Raw genomic sequence first — 22,668 nt, forward strand, 5'->3', positions numbered from 1 at the left:
TACAGTGCAATGCACAACTTTACCTTTGCAGTTAATACAATATAGTTAGTAGAAACAAGTTAATATAACAAATTGACTTGTCAAGCATTGTAAGTCTGACAGCATACAACAGAAAGCAGGGGCAATCTGTGCCAATTGCTTGTTTTTGTAATGTGAACTTGTTAGGGTTTCAGAATGACAGTGCTGTAATACAAAGCGTTTCAATCAACAAACATAAGAATACATAAGAATTATAATGCTGGTATGTAACAGAAGATTTAGAAAAATCCTGCACATAGTTGGATGAGAAACACACACTATACCCTGAGAGCCTGAAGACTTTTATATTATTTATAGATGCTCCAGTACAGAGCTGCATGCTTAGAGCAGTTTCTATGCAAGGAAATGCCATTGAGACAAAACAGCTGGTGTGAGTAAATGGCAAATTAAACTTTTATCTCTAAGTAGAAGTTATAGAGAGAATGACATACAGGAGGATGAAGTGCAATTGAATGCATACCATCTGGAAAAATGAAACAACGTGGATTCTTAGAGGCAAACTTTTGCCAGTCCATTCTTGTCCAGTTCTATAACTGAATGGCAAAGGATGGCAAATGATTGTTCTGTATGTGGACTGCATTAAAGATTCTAATGTCATGTTGCACAATCGAACAGTGGGGGGAGTAAAAGGAATGAAGGTGGGACAAAGGTAGTGCTTCCACTGACCCTGGGAACTGTAGACCTATCAGCCTTATCTGCAAGGCCATGGAATAAATCATCATGGACCTTATCAACAAAAATATAGGTAATCTCCAAACACTTGACCCTACTCAATTTGGATTTGTCAAAGGGAGATCATGCCTGTTAACTTCTTCGACTCAGTCACCAAGGCCCTGGACGAGGGGAAATCTGTACATACAGCCTACCTAGACTTAGCCAATGCATTTGACACTATCCCCCATTCAAGCATCATTGACAAATTCACCCAGCTAGGTATCAACCCTTATATCGTTAGATGGGTCGCTAACTGGCTCACTGATAGAACCCATATAGTCAAAACAGGGGAATCCATCTCCAACAGTAGACCTGTAACCAGTGGTGTTCCACAGGGATCAGTCCTGGGACCTCTACTGTTTGGAATCTATTTCTCCAAAGTACAAGCAAAAACTAAAGGTCTGTAGCTGACAGTTTGCTGATGACTGCAAGCTAGGAGCAGTCATAGAATCTCCAAATGATGTCAACATCCTACAAGAGGGTCTTACACAAACAAATGATTGATGCCAAAGTCATGGCCTTAAACTCAATGCAGAAAAATGCATTATCATCCCTTTTGGTAAGAGCAATGTTCCTGCTAACTACCATATCAATAGCAATACCTTAAGTATGTACTCAGTGGTGAGAGACCTGGGCACAAAGGTTAACAGCAAACTTACCTTTGACCACCATGTCTCCAAAGTGGAAAGAAGGGCATTCTGTATTGCTCATTTCATAAGTAAGGGCATTGCCTCCAGAAAAAAAGTTATAAGTATATAAATATAAAATAAATATATATATAATATAAACAATATATATAAATATATATATTTCTGGAGAAAGAGAGAGAAACTAGCCCCAGACTGACTGTTATCTCTGTGTACTGTTAAGGGGAATTGCACTTTACTGTGTGTGTACTTGTCATCCTCCCAGTATGTACATCCCCACTGTTGCCAGTGGTGAGGATTGAGGCTCCTTGATTACTGGGCCAGTGTTGGGGAATCATATATTAATTGGTTGGCAGCGGTGGGATAGCCACATCACATATTAATTAGCTTGTAGTGGTGTGGATATTGAATTCCTGTAGCCTGTAAACAGTGGTCACTAAGGAAGGTGTTTATACTCCCAATACGCCACACAGTGAACATTCAGAGTTTCATATCACAATTGTTCTACTTTTTTGTTAGCTTAGTCAGGGACAGCAGGCAAGCATGTCAGCAGAGGAGTATGGCAAGCTGACAAGGAGCCAGTTGGAGATGTGCCAGGCTAAAGGACTGGTGTATGCCAACCTGACTAAGGCAGAAATTATTGTAGCCTTGGGCACAGCTGCATCGCAGACCAGCAATCAGGAGGACAACTAAGCTGGCCTTGGAGATGTACAATTCTCAGAAAATGGACAGTTCAACCTTTCCACAAAGGATGAAAAAATCCATCTGAAGTTAGAGACTTGAACTGGAGGCTAAACGTTTGGAAATAGAAGCAGCAGAGAGACAGACATCTGGAGGCTGAGGAAAATGAGAGGCAGAGGCAACATGAGTAGGAGATGCTGACTCTTCACCAGGGTCATGGAGGTAATGAGGAAAGGAGTAACTGAACCCCAGAAGCAACAATGGTCAGTAAATGTCTTCCACAATTTACAGAGAGGGATCATTTTGATGGTTTCATGCATATGTTTAAAAGGATATGTAAACAGTATAATGTTGACCAAGGGCTGTCGGAATAGTTTCTGACCCCCTTAATCCATATAAAGCTGTAACTGCTATTTCTAAATTGTCTGATACTGATTGCTTAAATTATAATACAGACAAAAATTGTTTGCTAGAATGGTTTAAGTTAACACCTGAAGTTTCCAGGAAAAAGTTTTGTGAGCATAGATGCAAGGCAGATGAAATTGTGTGTGAATATATTGCTGGACTAAGCACTTATTTTCATAGGTGAGGAGTTGATGTCAGTTCACCACTTTTGAAGGACTGGCAGACCTTTTGGTGAGGGAACAAGCCCTTAGCACTTTGCCTGAGGACATGAGAATCTGGTTAGCTGATAGACAATGCAATACTGCAGATGAGTTGGGGATGAAGGGAGACCTGAACCTAGCAAGCAGGGCATCACTGCACAGGAAAGGGATACCCAGTGCTGCTCATGGTCTAAGGGAACCCATGGTGGGCAGCCCAGACTGCCCCAACTGAGTTCACCAGTAGCAGGGGAAGTCACTTGTTCAGGTACATGTCCAGGAACAAGGATTAAATATTTTAAATGCAACCAGTGGGGCCATGTAGCATATAGACGTCCATTGAGGCAAGGTAGGGAACAAAGGTGGGAGAGCCAGTAAGAGGATATGACAAAATGGCAGCAGTAAGTTGTTTCGAGAAAACAAGGGTACCAAACTACCACAAGAGGTTATATCCTGTCTTAGTGAATGGGAAAGAGGCCACTGCTATGAGAGACACAGCTTTTGACCTAATCATTGTGAAGCCTGCAATGGCTAAAGAGGAGCACTACTGGCTTGGGCAGTCTACTCCAGTCAGAGCTTTGGGGGGGACCCCATTCCAAATACCTTTGGCTAGGGTTCACCTTGACTGGGAGGGTGGAAAAGGAAGGTAGCAAGTAGGTGTGTTTGAGGATGTCCCTGCAGACTTCTTGATAGGGAATGATTTGATAATGCAGTACCATGTGTGCATGCAGTTACACGCAGTCAAGCTTGGAGATGAGCATGTGGATCTGGTAGACTGGGGAGACCCACACAGACCGCACACTTGCAGCCAGGACTGGTGAAGTGGTTACTTAAGGGAGGGAGCTACCCAGTAGCAGTGAGACTGAAGGTGAGCCACAGCTGCTTGTAGGTACTGATGTTCCCTTGGACAGAGTGACTGCAAGGGCAGAGGTGAGTAGTAGTACCCAGGCTGACAGTTAGGCATCACTGTCAGAGGATGCCTTACTTCAAGTGGAAAGAGAGCTGGGAAGGGTTACAAAGAGAGAGTTGAGACAGGCTCAGCTCTCAGACCCTACATTACAAGGCCTGAGGGAGGTAGCAACTAACTACTGAGGAAAGCCAAGTGCTGAAACAGGTCTAGTTTCAGTCTATTAAAACTGTTTTTGATCCATTCGTGGTGCTGGCTTGTTTTCTTTACATTGGTCATACAAGCTTGGTTACCGGGCACCAGTCGTACTTGCTAGCTTGATATCTTCTGAATATTTCCAGAGATGTAACAGGGTACTGCAGGACCTGTGAGAAGTGCCAAAAGGTAGGCAAGGCAGGAGACAATGTGAAACCTCCTTTGATGCCTTTGCCTGTGATTGAGGAGCCATTTCTGAGGGTAGCTATGGATATTGTGGGGCCCCTGAATACCCCAAGTTCCACAGGGAAAAGGTATATCCTAGTTGTAGTAGATTATGCTACAAGATACCCTGAGGCAGTGGCTCTGTCCTCCATTGAGGCAGAAAAGGTGGCAAATGCTTTGTTAGAGATTTTCAGCAGGGTAGGTTTTCCAAATGAAATACTGACTGACACAGGTGCCAATTTCATGCCAGATCTGCTGGCTTGTCTGTGGAAGCACTGTGGTGTGAAGCACCTAAAGACCACCCCCTACAATCCCCAGACTAATGGTCTTGTTGAGAGGTTAAACTCTTCACTCAAGACAATGTTATGGGCATTTGTAGACCAGTTTAAGAGGGAGATGGACAAATATTTGCCTCATCTGTTTGCTTCCAGAGAGGTTCCCCAGAAATCCACAGGTTTTGCACTCTTTGAGTTGCTGTATGGGTATAGGGTGAGGGGAACCTCTAGATTTGATTTTTGATGAGTTGGAGGATGTGTGAATCCCACAAGGAGTCTGTTGTGGCATATGTCCTAAACCTCAGGACAAGGAATGGGGAACTCATGGGCTTGGCCCAGGAGAACCTGGCAGAAGCCCAACAGCAGAAAAAGGTCTGGTGTGTCAGGAATACTTGAGCTAGAGAGAATTCTGTAGGACAGCAGGTTATGGCTCTCAGTACTGTCAAACACAACAAGCTGCAGGCAGCTTGGAAGGGACCCTTCAGGGTGGTAAGGAAGGTCAGTGGTGTTAACTACATGGTAGAACTGCTGGCAGGAGGCAGGGGCATAAATTGTACCATGTTAACATGATGAAACCTTGCAATGATAGGGATGTCCTTGTGCTGAGTATTTGTAGTGGATGGCAGGAGGAGGCTGAGGGGGGAATCTGGTGACTTATCTCCTCAGTGAGGACTGACATCTCAGTGGAATGGGTAGCAATGCCCCAGCAGCTATCCACTACCCAGGTTTGAGAAATCCGAGCAGTGTTACAGGAGTTTGGGGACATGTTTATTCGGAAACTGGGATGCACACACCTGGTGCAACACCATATGGATACAGGACCCCAAAGGCCTATTAAGCAGACCCCTTATAGGGTGCCTGAGAGGGTCAAACAAACTCTGAGGGAGGACATACAGGAAATGTTGGACCTAGGGGTAATTCAGGAGTCCATCAGTCCCTGGCCCTTCCCAGTGGTGCTGGTACCAAAGAAGGATGGCAGCACCAGGTTCTGTGTGAACTACAGAAAATTAAATAGTCACACAGAGTCAGATGCTTACCCCATGCCTAGAATGGCCGAAGCCCTAGAGCAGCTGGATGTGGCTAAGTATCTTACCACAATTGATCTTACCAAGGGATACTGGCAGGTGTCCTTGACTCCCAGCACTAGAGAGAGATCAGCCTTTGATCCTTTTGGCTTGTATGAGTTTGTGAAGATGCCCTTTGTGATGAAAAATGCCCCAGTGACTTTCCAGAAGCTGGTAGATCCTATCCTAGCAGGAGCAGGAGATTTCACCCTTGCTTACCTGGATGATATTGCCATCTATGGCAGTTCCTGGCAAGAGCACCTTCAGCATGTTAGGAAGGTGCTTAGCAGACTGACGAGGGCAGGGTTGATCATTAAGCCCAGCAAATGTCAGGCAGGTATGACAGAGGTCTCCTACCTGGGGCATAGAGTGGGGAGTGGTAAGATCAGGCTAAAACATGCTAAACTGGAAGCCATTCAGGTATGGCCTGCCCCTGTTATCAAAAAGCTGGTGAGGGCATTCTTAGGGACAGCAGGGTACTACAGAAAGTTTGTCCCTAATTATAGTACCATAGCTGCTCCCCTCACAGACTTGACAAGGAAAAATGAGCCAGATAAGGTAGTGTGGACCCCAGCATGTGATCAGGCATTCCAGAAGCTTAAAGGAACTTTAGGAGGACCCCCTGTGTCAACCAGTCCAGATTACAGCAAAGAATTTGTTGTACAGGTGGATGCTTCAAACCATGGAGTGAAGGCTGTACTCAACCAAGTCTCCTCAGAAGGAGAAGAGCACCCAGTAGTATATCTCAGTCGTAGGCTCCAACTCAGGGAGGAATGTTATGCAGCTGTAGAAAAGGGATGTCTAGCCATAGTGTGGGCACTGCAGAAACTTCATCCTTATCTGTATGGAAGGAAATTCACTGTAGTTACAGACCACAACAATTTAACATGGCTTCATTGAGCCAGCCAGCAAAATGCCAAGTTACTAAGGTGGAGCCTAGGATTGCAAGCATCTGATATGACAGTGCAGCACTGCAATGAGGTTAGCAATGCCAATGCAGATGAGCTCTCAAGACAAGGAATGGGGTAAGGTATTCCCAGGTAGTCAACCCTCTCAAGCAGAATTTCTCATGGGTCACTTGAAAAACTAGCTTGAATTTTTGGGTGGGGGGATGTCACAAATGGAAATATTGCCAGACCAGCTATCTGAAACTTTATAAATAGTTATATGTCATTTGTGAATATCAGCATGATGAAATTGCTTGTGTTATCACTATATTAGAACTGTATATTATGCATCTATCAAACTGCTGCTACCACAAAGTGTGTGTTGCTTAAAGGATGTAACCACAGCATGCCCTATTGGAAGAGAACAGAAATGTATATAAACTATATACTTGTGCAAATGTATATGTTTTAACAGTAAAAACTAGAACATACAGAGTTAACTTGCAAAACTTCAAGAAAATAGTTGAAATTAAATTGTTTTACAATTGTGCTATAACTGTTATCTCTGTTTCAGTGCAGTAGGAGACACTATGTCTAGAGGTAGACTTTTTTTGCATTGTCTTGAAAGATAAGTAATTACTAGGTTAGAGATGTAGAAGTGTTTTGTTTCATGACTTCCAGGATCTACAAACATCTGAGAAATATGTATTTTTCACAAGTGCTACACTGGGAGTTTAGCTTGGGAACCAAAGTCAGGTGATAAAAAGTAATGTCATCTAAGCTAACCCAGCAGTAATATTTGATATTAATTTAAGAACGCTCTCAGAGAGACTGAATTTTGTATCTTGTCTTTAACCTAAAACATCCACTCATCACCACCTTCTGTACTTGCCTTGCTGTAAGTAAAATTTTAAGGCATCATAACTCTTTTAGATTCAGATAAGAATATTGTAAAGTATAGCTTAGATGTTTTCTTTATTTGGGACTGTTCTGCAATGTTTTAAAATATTTCCTGTGATTTTGAACTCTGGAATAAATGTGTTTGTGTACTGAGTATTGCCTTGTTCTTTTATTATTTATTATTAAATGTATTTAAACCTATCTTTGTGACTGATATTTGTGAGACATATTTAAGCTCTTAGAGTACTTGCATATCTCTGTGGTGACACTGTGCAGGCCACTCCTGAATAGCCTTGATCTTGGTCAGACTTACATTTGGATAATAGTAGCATTACACAGTAGGATTTGACACCATTTGTTAAGGGCCTTAAGTAGCTGACAAGGGTGGCTGGTGGCAGCTGGAACTACCTTATAGTCTGGGCAGAAGGGGGCATAGCTAGTAAATCTGTGCCAGCCTTTCCCAGGGGTGTGTGTATAAATCAAACCTCAAGGTGTGTGTGTGTGTGTGTGTGTGTGTGTGTGTGTGTGTGTGTGTGTGTGTGTGTGTGTGTGTGTGTGTGTGTGTGTGTGTGTGTGTGAGCTACTTGGGCAGGGACATGAAGCACTGATTGGACGGAGAGAGTACTGGAGGTTTTGGCTTGGCCACTTAGTTGAGATCTCAACCCTATAGCTGTGCCAGTGGGAAGTCTTATTGAGGATCTGTAGAAAGAGGGAGAAACCAGCCCCAGACTGACTGTGATCTCTGTGTGCTCTTAAAGGAAATTGCACTTTACTGTCTGTGTACTTGTCATCCTCCCAGTGTGTAAATCCCCCACTGCTGCCAGGGGTGAGGATTGAGGCTCCTTGATTACTGGGCCAGTGTCGGGGTGTTAGGGAGTGCGTAACCTCCTGGATCATTTTCAGGCTTGACATGGGAATACAAGAAACATCATGCACTACACAAAACATGCAAAGCAATGTAGCAATGTAATGAAAAAGAAATAATGAACAAGTTGTAATGAAACAGAGTAAACATTTTTATGACAATACAGAATGGATTTTTAGTATAAAATGCACTATTGGTTAAGGATGAGTAATAACCTTTGTATCATGGGGAAATAATCCAGATAGTACTATAAACAGAACAGAACATAGAAGGCAGTGATAGTCTATATGCAGTATATAGAACATGGATAGGAGGAGGAGGGAGTAGTAGAAGAGGAAAGTGAAGAGTATGAGGAGGAAGGGGAAGAGAAGGGGGTTGAAGCGTATGAGGAAGGATGGGTAGGAATAAATGAACAATGCTGGTGGATATTTGCAGTCTGGCTAGGTAGATCACAAAGGATGGGGAGATATAGGAAAGTGCAGGATTACAGCTAAAGATGCATATTTAAATCTTAACAATGATGACATAAGCAAACACTACCATCCAGATACAGCATGCGTCAATCATGTCTAACTTCAAGATTATTGTACGTATCGTGGATTTCATTCTGACCATGGACTTGTGCCAGCGATGAACTACAGCAAAATGGTAGGACAGAGGAAAACTATGAAGAAACGTATACTATACAAAATATGTTATTAAAAGCAGAGTAGCTTGCCCAGTGGTTATCTGCATGCAAGTTATAATTATAGTATATCTCTAGATCCACACCAGTATAGGGTAGATCATGCCTGCTCAATCTGATTGAGTTTTTTGTAAAGGTTACAGAGGGCATTGATAAGGTGCATACAATCCATCCTGCCTACCTGGACCTTGTCTAGGCTTTTGTCCCTTTGACACTATCCTCCTGTTAGAATTATTAACAAACTGTCCCATTTCAAAATTAATCCATGCTTAGTTCACTGGATAGTAAACTAGATATCGGACAAAACCTATACCGTTAAGGTCAGAAGTGTTTGCCCTGGACATGAAAGCATCACCAGCGGTATCCCACTGGGCTCTATCCTGGACCCATTTCTCTTTGGTATATACATCTATGCCATAAAACTGAGATCAGTGGACAATGGCTAACCAAGTTTGGTGATGACTGGAGCAATCAAATCCCCTTCTGATTTTCTAATTCTCTAGCAAGGGCCAGACCAAACAAACACATTATGTCTTAATCATGAGCTCGCCTTCAATGCCAAGAAGCAGAGTATAGTTTCTTTTAGTAAATATATCATCACTTCCACTTGCCGTATATATAATGTTCCACTTAAATCTAATACAGTCATCAAGGACATGGGTATCTCTGTTGAGAGCAGGCTCTCTTTTAGCCAAAAGTTCACTGTGGTGGTTAGAAAATACTTCTACCTTGCACAACTTACACTTTGTGGTATTTCCTCAAGTCTAAAGAAGTTATAATCCCACTTTATTCCTTCCTTTTTTAGACTAATTGAATACATTGCCCCCTTTGGCATGTAACTCACTAAGCACCTAAACCAACTTGAAAGAATTCAACATTTCCTCACCAAAAAGATCTTCGGTCTCAGTAACCTTTGCTGCTCTAATAGATTAAAAGCCCTGTCTATTTATTCAGTGTTATACAGATTCCTGAGAGGAGATGTCTGCTTAGCCTTCTGTGTTATAAATGATCTGGCATTCTTTGAATTCCTTCACCTAAACAAAACCAGTGTTAAAGAAACCTGCTCCAGAGACCCACACCTTTACTGCTACATCAGCATCACTAAATGGAGTGATAGGTACCTAACCCAACATATTTCTTGTTTATGGAAGGGATTGCCCTTAGATATCAAGCGAGTACAACCTTTGAATTAGTCAACATATGTGGGTGGGTGCCTGGAAAAGTTTTATCTAGGCTATTTTATGGAAAATCTACTTAATGGACGGCATTGTCAGTAATAGGGAAAATCTACTTAATGGGTGACATTGTCAGTATTGGGTGATGTGGATGAATTTTTGATTGGTGAACTTATGAACCTAGGTCTTCCTCATCCCATATGTCTGATAAATGTTGGCACAGATACATTTACACTATAGCACAATGTAGATTTAGAAAATTAGAAACTCATGAAAGTACATTATGCCTGGCTTGTTTAAAAACATGACTGTGAAATGCCAGATAAACAGCACCTTGTGGACTGAAAATGGTCTCAAGCTAAATGCAAAAAAGTGCAACATCCTAGCGTTCAGCAAAAAAGCTTTTCATTCCTCCTATGTTATAAGTTATACTCCTCTTCAAACAGATGTAGTCATTAGAGACCTGGATGTTTACTTTGGGTGGTTCTCTCTCTTTCAATAATGTTTTTGCCATAGTCAGGAAATCCTTCTATTAGACCCAGTTAATTTCCAAGAAAATACCTTCTAGAGCCAAAAAAGTCATCTTACTAGTGTACTGTTCCCTTATCAGACATAGCACTAAATAGAATACAGTATTTGGTAAGTACAGATCCAAACAAGTTGCTGAAATGTGAGGACCCCAACTATTTTTAACCAAGGAATAAAAGGCCATAAATCCTTCACATATCCAGACTGATTAATACAAATCTGCTTATACTGAGTAGCTTACTAGCTGTTCTAAGATGAACTGTCCTCTTCTTTTTCAACTATGAAAGGCCCAGCCTTATTTGATGACCTGTTTCTTCACAAAACCAGTTGCTCTGCAAACACCCATACTAGGAACCTAAATTTGCAACAGGAAACAAGACTCTCTGGAGGGATAGGTTCCTAAGAAGACAAAAGTAGCATCGATCATTGAATTGCCACACCCAGTGACTACAGTGTCCTGTGTACAGAGGGACACACTCATAAAAATATCAGGATTTGCAGGCAGAAACAAGAGCAATGTGGTAGTAGTAGAAGCAATAAGTCTTATAAAAAAGAATCTACAATTATATTTAGATGTTACCAATACATGTAACTCCATATGAATTGCAGGAGGAGTCATTACTGGGCACACTGCAGGTGCTGCAAAGAGCACTTCTGGCTGACATCAAATATTGAAACAATACTAATTTCATGAACTTGAATCACATTTTGACTTAGGAATGGAGTCTATTCCCATCATGGTATTAGAAACCCAAAAAAATTTGGAGAAATTAAAAAAAGAACAGCTCTTTTGGAATCTGTCCCATTGTGTCTACTAGTTTACTTTCTTATATGTTTTCTCTTAAAGGGCTTCCTGCACTCAGATCAATGTATAACAAACTTAACCAACTCGGCCTTATTTTCTGTGAATCTGGTATCCCACCACTTCTAGGTGTACTCAGTAAAATGTGCAGTTGCAGATTTTGTACTTCAATTGATTTATAAACTGTGTATAGAAAACATTCAGACACACACAAATTGGTGGAAGTAGTACACTTATCTGGAGCCTTTTTTCCTTTTCATATAATAAAACTGTCCCACACTCTCTTACCTGCAGTATGTGACTGTTTTAGAAAAACGAAGCTAGGTTTATAAATATAACTCCAACTAAAAAGGTAAATGTATACACCTACAGAGCATCCATTTGGAATTTGTAGCACATTCCTACTATAGCTTTATCAAAAATATTCATGATTACAGTTTTGATATAACTATTTGTACAGCTGACCATTTACAGTACAGATTTTCAAATACTATTTAAAAGTGAAAGTTTAGTCTGACACTTACTTGCATACAATAATTTCTTTATTTAAACAGTGATCTTTTATACAAGGTGTTACACTTCTTGTGCATCAGTTTATACAAGATATATTTACTACTCTTTTTTTATATGAGTAACATTTTTAAATCTACATATATGTTATTATTTTATACAACAAGTCCCGTCCAAGGCATACTTATCATCCCTGCATGATTCTTGGAGGCATCCATGATCTTGCTTCAGAAGGTCCATATGCTTTGGGTAAAACAGAACTTTTGAGTACATCATGAAATAAAAACTGTTATTGAGTAGTAAACAACTCTGGTTGTGTTTTATTCACTTGTAACATACACTAATAAGTAACTATGCCAAGGCTTTTGATGAGCCTTACTGAAATACTTATCTTTAAGGGCTTTGTTAAACTGATGCCTAGTTTAAAATGTAACAGTAATAAGTTATGTTGGAATACCATAGAATGTGGGAACATGTTGTGACCCACAGGCAGTTACCTTTTTTAGTATTCCACATGTTAGAACCCGCAGTGCCATCCTTCAAGATTTATTTCTAGTGCTGACATCTGTGTTTCTGGCCCATATCCTCTCCATTTCCTTTAAACTACCCTTTGGCCAATTGCTATCTAATAGGGAGATCCTTGCCTACTCAGATGTATTTATGTTTTTCTCTGGATCTAGCTGCCTGCTTGTGTTTCCCCATCCTGTTATCTAAATTACATTTTCACTATAAAATGATATTATAATGTGGCCTTGCTATTGTCATCAGACTATTTTTTATACTGAGTACTGCTACAGAGCAGGTTTACACTTAACAAGAGTAAGAGAAGGTTCCGTCACTGTCCCCCAGTTTATTTAACTGTACACCTAAATTCCCAAGTTACATTTGGAGTTAGTTGTCAGTTTATCCCTGATGAGGCTCCAAAGGTGTTACTTGGATCAACTGAAGAAGAAGGCGCAGTCGCGATGCACCTCTGTTACTTGTATCAACTGCTGAAGAAGGAGCAGCTGCGATGCACCTCTGTTACTTGTATCAACTGCTAAAGAAGGCACAGTCGTGATGCACCTCTGTTACTTGTATCAACTGCTGAAGAAGGAGCAGTCACGATGCACCTCTGTTACTTGTATCAACTGCTGAAGAAGGAGCAGTCACGATGCACCTCTGTTACTTGTATCAACTGCTGAAGAAGGCACAGTTGCGATGCACCTCTGAAATTAAGGGAAACTGTCACTTTAACATTTTATGGAGATGAATGACTGAATGAATGAACTGATGAGACCAGCTTCAGACAATATGCATTTGACAACACCCAGATATTTGCATTTATTATTCATTTCCAGTACAGGTCAGGTGCTGTCCAGGTGTATTGCTTTGTGAAATTGCTTATTTGTGCTGAAATTAAACATGATAAAGAAAACCAAATTCATATTTTCTGTAAGGAAGATTCCCAGCAGATGTAGTTGGGACACAATTAACCACTTTGAAGCAGCTTGCATCATTTGCAAACACAACTAGTGAGGTAGTTTATTGTATAATGTGCAGCTCTGGTACCTCTCAAGTGACAAAAATTTTGCAGAATATCCTTGATTTTGCCTCATATTTTTTGCCCTGTCCCTCATAAAATTTTGATGTTCTGGTAAATCACTGAACATTACAGTCAGTAATGACAGACATTACAGTTTCATACTTCTTGTTTCAAAAAAGCCTGTTGATGTAAAACATTTTGCTCTGTCATCATTTTAAGGGAATTAGAGTAATTTAAAATTATTCAGGATTTTGGCCCTCTGTTCCCCCACCATTATTTTTGGCTTTATCCAGAATTTTTGAGCAAAGAAATCTGACCTGTCAAGCCCTTATTGCAAGGGGTCAAAACTAGGTACAAATTAGTCATGTCAAAGGGTATCTGTTATTTGAGGTATTATGGCTAGGCTACTAATGGTCCTCTGGATCAACAGAAAGGCATTGACCTATGAACCTGTGATCATGTGAGGGGTATAGCAGAAAGGAGTGAATCGCTTTAGTTGTTTGATAGCTTATAGATTTCAGTTTGAAGGGTCCAGTTACTTAAAAACTGGTTGTACTGTCCTAATTAACTGCTTAATGTTGCATTTTAGCATTAGTGCCTTTTCAAGACTTCATGAGGATCATCTTCAACCTCTTTGTAGCTCCATTTTATTCTCTGATCTGCAAGCATTCATGGAGCACAGGACTGAATTATCCAAGACAATCTATGGACATCTGTTTCTTATCTCTTAGATTTGCTAGAACAACACCTTTTACCTGGCTTTACAATTTATTTTCAGGACTCATTGTTACATTATGCATTTGTACAGAGCTGCTGCAAAACTGCAAAATAAAATGAATCATTTAAAAGGCCAAAAGAATGTAGCCCTGCTTTAATGAACAATGGAGCTGTCTGAAGTTAATCATAATTATAACCTGAAATACACACTGAACAGTGTCCCACAAGAGAAAATGTTAACAGAACTTGTTGTAGTGCTTTTGTGAAGAACAGTTGTGGAAGTGGCCTGTAAACAGCTGGCCAATATAAAGTCTATGGCTGGTACTATGACCCTTATTTGTTTCTATTGCTATCATTTTGCATGTTTGGTTGATTTGGTTATATATCATTGGAGTACTTTTTGCCTTTGGCAGATGTTTCTGAAGAAGTCTTAATGGAATGGGTTCATAGGTAAATACTAAGCTGTCAGTCTGCAAATCATTACAGGCCTAGCCAATAACCAGAGGTCAGAATCAAACCCTGTGCCTTATATATGTGAGCTTAAGACCTTAACCATTATGCCAGCCCTTACCAAAATTTGTCAATCAAGCCAGGCAGGAGTTAAACATACATTCTTCTGATCTGTAGTCAGTCAGATTATCCATTGTACCAAAGGTCCTATGTTCGCATTTTAACAACCCCTAAAAATTAGCATTTAAAAGAAATTGCATCAAAGATGTATACTATGTTCAAATTTTACTGTATCTGACTCACCTCTAAGCCAAACATTTACAGTCTTTTTTTTAATTCATCAGAGCATAGCAAAATGATCTCTAATGTGCCCAAATTTTACTAGATCTAGGAAAAAAGGAATGTACTTTGAATTTCTCAAACAACTGTCTCAAATGTTCAGAACTGCTACCACAATTTTGTCTGCCTTTAGACTTCATTTACTTGGACTTTTCTCTCAATTTCATTCTTTTACTTGCTGCTAACTGAAATTAAATATGTATTAGCAATATTACTTTTCAGAGACAGCATTTCATCTCCAGGTTCACAGTTTGTGCAGATGCATTCACTGTATTGGAATCACGTCTCCTATGATTAAAAAATTAATGAAGACTCAGCAGAGCAAGTGTTACTGAGTATAGGATATTGTAGTGATAGTAAGTTTCAGGTTCGAAAAGTGGGGTGACAGAGGGCTGTGGCCATTTGTTTTAGTGTGTGTGTGTGTGTGTGTGTGTGTGTGTGTGTGTGTGTGTGTGCGCGCCTACTATCACATGCAGCTGTTACATGGTTCCAAGCCTGCTACGACTGAACTATTTACCTTTTTCCAACATGCAGCAATCTTGAAGTTCATTATATTAAGTAGGGAACCCAAAAGGTGCCCCCCCCCCCCCCCCCCCAGTGCATGAATGAAGTGTAATGGTACTTTACATCCACAAAAATCCATTAAGGTTTTAATGAAACCTGTCTTGCTTTTGACAAGGTAGTTTTCATTGTTTTGTGTCTATATGTTTTTTGTTTCACGTGGCTTGGTTTGGTAATATTTTTTATAGTAATGTGATTTTTGTTAATCTCATCTGTAATGAAAAATAATGAACATAGTTGCTTAATTAAGAAACAACAGAATCTGACATTTACAGAGTAGCCCTTGCGATTGTGTGAATTACTTGTTTCTGTAATCCGCCACTTTTCCTTATATTCAGGAGACCTTGACTGTAATAACTTATACTATAATAGCTTATGCAGGTCTCAGTTAAAATCACAAAAAGAAAGCACACTCAAACACACATCTTGATCTCTGTTGTTTAATATACCCTACTGTACTTTATCTATTTATTTATTTATTGACTGGGAAAGTCTGACTGGGCAAAGGGACCCATTTTCAGTAGAGGCCCAAGGAGAAAAGCTTCATAGACATTCATATATAGATAACAATGACATTCCTATACATTTTGCAACTGATGTCAGTTACAGTGTGACCTAGATACCAGTGCTGTAGGGGAATGCTACATCACATGGATTCAGACTGGTGAATGAGCACACAGAAGGTGAGTTATGATGGGGGAGAAATGTAAGGCAGAGTTTTCTACTTGCAGCATAAGTGCATTTATTAGAATAGACATGGAAAATAATTAATTACTGTTACAAAATACAAATGGTTATGGTAAAAGCAAAGTAGGGGAGAAACAGGTAAAAGATGCTGCAATGTTTCATAGTTGTCAAGGGAGGCAAGAGAGAGAAACTAGAATTATGGAGGTAATACTGAATAGGTGAACTGAAGCATTAATCTGGTTTGTAACTCGAGCAAAGCCAAGAGTTGAAAACAAATTACTAATGACTTGGAGTTGGTAGTTAGATATAGACCTAATATGGAGAAGTTTTATATGCAGGTCATTGAGCATAACATTCTGCCAGCTGAATAATCCAAGAGAGAGAAAGAGAGATAATAGGTTATACTACCACATAGTTTCTTTTTTTCCAGTTACAAAAAAAAGTAATACCAAGGCAGATGGAGTTGCAGCAGACAAAAAACTGAAATGCATTTATAATTTTTACAAACCTATTTGCCCTGCATATTGCAAAAAAAACTGTACTGTGGCCGTAACTGCCTTGTTCTTTTCCTGCTGAAGACCTAAATGCTATCTGCTTCTGTTAGCAGCTTTCTCTTACAATACAAGGAAAAATATGTAAATAACTTTGTTAGGAGCCATTTAGAGACATGATTTGAAATAAAGGTAACGTGGCATCATAAAAAAGTGACATGGTGTCATTGCACTTGGACAAAATCTTCAGGGTAATGCTATCAGTGGTAACATTTCCGTCTTTTTTTTAATTTCTCCAACTCTTTTGGGTTTCTAATACGATGACAGGAATAGACCCCATTCCTAAGTCAAAGTATCATTAAAGTTCTGAAATTAGTATTGTTTCAAGTCTTTGATGTTAGCGAGATGTGCTCTTCACCCCACCTGCAATGTGCCCAGTAATAACTCCTCCTGCAATTCATATGGAGTTGCATATATCGGTAACATATCTAAGTTGTTGTTGTTTGTCTTTTTGGCTTTTCCTGGTTAGGGGTCGCCACTGTGGCACTCCGGTCTGCTAATGATTGGCAGTAGATTTTTATGGTGCCGAGTTGCCAGCCCGACGTCCAACCTTCAGCGAATGCATGCCCATTCACACATGTCTTTCAGAGGCCACTCAACCATGGGGAGGACATGCAGACTCCACACAGAAGTCAGACTATAAATTCTTTTTTATAAGACACGTTGCTCCTACTCCTATTGGAACTGTCCGGGTATCTTTCTTCCACATTGCTTTCATTTCTGCCTGCAAATCCTGGTATTTTATGACTTTTTGTTTCACTGTAAGTAGGACACTGTAGTTACTAGGTGTAGCAATTTCAATGGTCAATGCTACCTTTGTCTTCTTTTCATAGACTGCATCTGGTTTTCTCACATCTACTTTTTGAACTGTTGGTAATGAATGATCCCAAGTGAAATAAACTTAATTTTCTATAATGCTTTGTGGCTCATGTTTCCAGTGTTTTCAGCTACTTCAATATTATAATGTTTGCACAATGCTCAGTGCAACAGAATTGCCACATTATTATTCCTTTCAGTATACAGTCCTGCTGTCATTGGTATATCACAATCAGCAACAAGATGTGTGACTGTTTCTAATTCTGTTTCACAAAACCGACATTTGTCTGTTTCTCCCACATGTTCAATGCACTTTGTAGACCAACGTGTACGTAGTCCAATATCTTAGGCCGTCAGTATTAACCTTTCATCTCTTGGGTAAATTCACCTCTTCTTAACCATTCCTGTGTTAAATCCTAATCAGCAGAAGGTTGTTCCAGAAGGTTTCTATACTGGCAACTATATTTATACATTTTCCACATTACTTGCCTTCATATCTGATCCTTCACCTTATATTCTTTCCTTTGTTTTTTGGCACATTCAGTTGCTGCCTGATTTTTATCTACTTCTGATTTAATTTCCATTCCTACTTGACACCAGTATGTTTCTTCTTAGACTTATTCTCCTCATGTTTTAAAACTTTCACTGCATCTGGGTCTTCTGAGGTCAGCAGATATGTAGGAAGCCCTACAACTGCAGATTTATACATGTAATCAATTTCAAGGAGTCCCCATCCCTCCTTCAGAATGGGGAATAGGGTCTTTATTAGATCACCAAGTGCTTAAAAAAGTGAACGGTGATTAAGCAACCCTATTTAAGCGAAAGCTTACAATTTCAAACTGTCAGAACAGCGATTTTTTTCCTAGGGAAAAAAATTGCTGTTCCAACAACAACAAAAAAAAACATACTTTAAACATTATATTAAGTGAGGGGCTTCGCCCCCAACACCCCACTAATGTGGGGGGGTTGTGCTCCCCACATCCCCCTACTTAAATACACCAACTCTGAGACTGCACTACAGTGCCAAAAATGGCAAAGTAATGAAACGGCCAAGCAAATTCTTTCCCAGGGAAAGAATTCACTTAAAAGTTGCTTCGATATTTTGCCGTTTCAGGCTTTTGATTTTGACCAAGATGCATTCGAAAGAATGCGTCTTCAGTCTTCTAATAGGGAACCGGGGAATATATAGTCTTGGTACACACTTCTTCTTCTTCCGGCTTTTCCCGGTTAGGGGTCGCCACAGCGGATCACCTGTCCATTCATGATTGGCAGTGGAGTTTTACAGTGTCGAGTTTGCCAGCCCGGTGCCCAACCTTCCACAGAAGGCACACACACACACACACACACACACTTACACCTACAGCCAATTTAGAGTGTCCAATCCACCTGCAGCATGTCTTTGGGATGTGGGAGGAAAACAGAGCACCCAGAGGAAACCCACGCGACCTCAGGGAGGACATGCAGACTCCGCACAGAAGGCACCCCAGCTGAGGATCGAACCGGAGAGCCTCTTGCTGTGAGGTGACAATGCTAACCACTCTACCACCATGGCAGTCTTGGTACACACTGATTTTTATAAATCATTTGAAAAGCATGAAGCACCCTTCTTGTTTTCCTGTCCAACCTATCCATCACCTTTTGGGGCCAGTCAATCACTCCAAAACTGTAAGTTAGGACAGGAAGAGCAAACTGGTTCTTGGACTTTTGTTTCTAGATGTCAGCACTGTTTTCAGTGTTAATTTTAGTCTTCTAAAATATTTCTTACTAAGATTGATTTGTTCATGTTTTATTGTTGATCCTCCATAAGTCCCCAAATATTTATCCACTCCCTCTTGCTCAAGTTATTTTATATCACATTCCTATCTCAGGCTGATGTTTTCTTGGTGCTGCAGTTTTCCTGTTTTAAAAGTTGGTGCACATTTATCAAGATCAAATGATATGTCATCTGAGAGAGTTTTAACCCCTTGCTGTTATACTTTCAATTCCTCATCTGATGAACTATACAGTTTTAACTCATCCACAAAAAAGTTGATGAGAAGTCTTTAAGCAGGGTTGTTTTCTATCAACCAAATTGTAACCACAATCTAATCTGTTAAGTAAACATCTTAATGAGTTAAGGGCAAGACAAAACACTAGTGTTAACAAAGAATCAACCTGGAATACCCCTCTCTGAATTTTTATCCCTGGGATAATAACTTGGTTTACCATTGTTTCATGGTCACTATAATGTAATTGATCAATGTATCTGTAAGCACTCCTTTATCCATGAATGTGGAATGCTGTCAAATATTGTTTTGTAAACTAGCCATACCATATTAAGACTCCTCCCCTTTTTACAATCCCCCATTATGGCTTTATTTAGCAACAAATGATTCTTTGTTCCATATGACTTTCTTTTGTTACCCTTTAGTTTTTGTTGGCTTGCCATGATCAAGTTTTATCTAAATGACTATAAACTCTGCATGAATTCCAGTATATAGTTTGTACATTGTTGGAAGGCATGTTATTGGTCAATAGTTTTGGGATGGGCTTACATGTTCATTGCTAAGGAGAAGTATCAGTTTTCCTTGTTTTTAACCAGGGTGGTGTCTGTTTGGGATGTGCATATACAGTGGATATAAAAAGTGTGCATATCCCCTGTTAAAAAGTCAGGTTTTTGTGATATAAAAAATGAGACCACAATAAATCATTTCAAAACTTTCCCACCTTTAATGTGACCTATAACCTGTACAGTTCAATTGAAAAACAAACAAATCTGTTAGGGGGAAAATATAAAAAATAAAAAACGGACAATAAGCTGGTTGCATAAGTGTACACACCCTTAAACTAATACTTTTTTAACTTGGGACTTATGCACCCAACTCACTTTATTTTTTAATCTATCTATGTCCACAATATATGCTACATAAGATGCAGTGTATGTACGAGTGTCATCTTGGTGATATCTTGTGAAAACATGAGCCCTCATGTGACGGTACTCACCAAGACCTGAGGATGAATTCCATTCGAGCAATACTACTCTCGTTTTTTGATTTCATCATTTCTCTATTCAAACCCCTTTTATATGATTTCAGTCTTTTTTAATCTCTCCAAGTCTTTTGGGTTTCTAATACCATGACAGGAATGGACCCCATTCCTAAGTCAAAGTACGATTAAAATTCATGACGTTAGTATTGTTCCAATCTTTGATGTCAGCCAAAAGTGCTCTTTGGAACACCCGCAATGTGCCCAGTAATGACTCCTCCTACAGTTTGTATGGAGTTCCATGGATTGGTGACATATCTAAATACGACTGTAGATTCATGAGTGTATGACTGAGATGATGATGTAGGAGGGAAGACCGAATTATAAGAGAGTATGAAGGAAGAAGAAATTATTTAACTGATAGCAGAGAAGGAGGAAGTAATGAATGGAGGGAATTGGCATCAGTAAGTATATAAATACTGCACGGAGGGGTTAGGGGTGGAGGGTGGCAGGAATGAGAAGTGGGTCACACAACTAATTTTGGTGCAGAGACAATGAATGTGAGCATGCACTTTATCCACAAGGCAATTCAACAGAAAGATATACTAACCGATCTGAGTTTCTTTAACTAGATAACTACTGTTGGCTACTGCCGTAAACAGACAATATTGACACTGCCTACTAGTCTAACTATCGGATGACAATGCTCCTGTGTTTAAATAAACAGAATTTCACAACAGTATAACAACCAGTATGATAAACAGAATTCTAAATTCTGAACTTGCAGTTCGACATTCTTGTGTAAACTCCAATAAATACTGCTCACCTAGCTCTGCGTTATATCATTATATTCTGCCACCTGAGAGATTACTGATGTCAGTGCTCTCTTAAGCTTCCCTCTTGGAATCACTTAAATACAGTTACCACACTCTCTTCTGTGACAAAATGCATCATTTCATTCTAGTTGCCTCACAATTCTGTTTTGAATTTTAACTTTGCTTTATTTTGCTGAAGTATAAGTTCTCATCAGAGTGAGAGACAAAGATACGTCTCCATGAAGGTAGAAAAGCTGATAGTTTCCATTTATTGTTCCATGTTCAAAAACACAACAAAGCATTCTGGAAATACAAAGGAGAGGGAACTCACAGAAAGGAGTTTAACTGCTGCCACATGCTGTTTGGTATGGTTCTACCCAGACATTGCCACTACTAGTTAAGATGTATTACAATGATACCCAGACATTGCCACTACTAGTTGATATATTACAATGATACCCAGACATTGCCACTACTTGTTAAGATATATTACAATGATACCCAAACATTCCCACTACTAGTTAAGATATATTACAATGATACAGAGACATTGCCACTACTAGTTAAGATATATTACAATGATACCTAGACATTGCCACTACTAGTTAAGATATATTACAATGATACCCAGATATTGCCATTACTAGTTAAGATGTATTACAATGATTCCCAGACATTGCCACTACTAGTTAAGATGTATTGCAATGATACCCAGACATTGCCACTACTAGTTAATATATATTACAATGATACCCAGATATTGCCATTACTAGTTGAGATGTATTACAATGATACCCAGACATTGCCACTACTAGTTAAGATGTATTACGATACTCAGACATTGCCACTACTAGTTAAGATGTATTACAATGATACCCAGACATTGCCACTACTAGTTAAGATATATTACAATGATACCCAGGCATTGCCACTACTAGTTAAGATGTATAACAATGACAAAGATGTTTAACTTCTACTTAAAAGAGCAGAGTGGACAACAGCAGACAGGTAACACTGTTTACTTCTGAAAGCTAGAACATGAAATGCAAGTTATTTTACAGTAGAAGAAAGCAATTTATTTGTAGCAAGAAAACAAAAGTCTCACAGCCAATGCACAGAGGACTCATCCAGAAAGATCACGGAAAATCATAGAAATGAATGAACAAAAATATTTACAAACTTCCTTTAGCAAGTCATCTTGTGAGGTGTATGCATGTAAATTAGTCATAAAAGCACAAATGTTTATTAACCTGTGTGCTGTGCATTCCTGAGCTAGTGTGCAGAAACATTTCTGTTTTTTTACTAGAAGTAATTTACATACCTGTGGTTGTTCATAATAACTTCATAATAAGTTATGATTGATGGAAGTTGCTTTTCTTGTTCTGTTCAGTTATTAACCATTTTATCCCTATATTGTCACATAGTATTCAAGTACAGTCTGAAAGAGATAAAGCAAGGTCTGCAGAGTTCAATAGCAGTTTTATAGTTCTGCTAACCTTCTACTCTGCCTTTCCAGACTATTTTCATTACATTCTGTACATT

This window comes from Protopterus annectens, chromosome 13.part0 (genome assembly GCF_019279795.1).
Source record: "Protopterus annectens isolate FY-2018-M chromosome 13.part0, PAN1.0, whole genome shotgun sequence".
Lineage (NCBI taxonomy): Eukaryota > Metazoa > Chordata > Ceratodontiformes > Protopteridae > Protopterus > Protopterus annectens.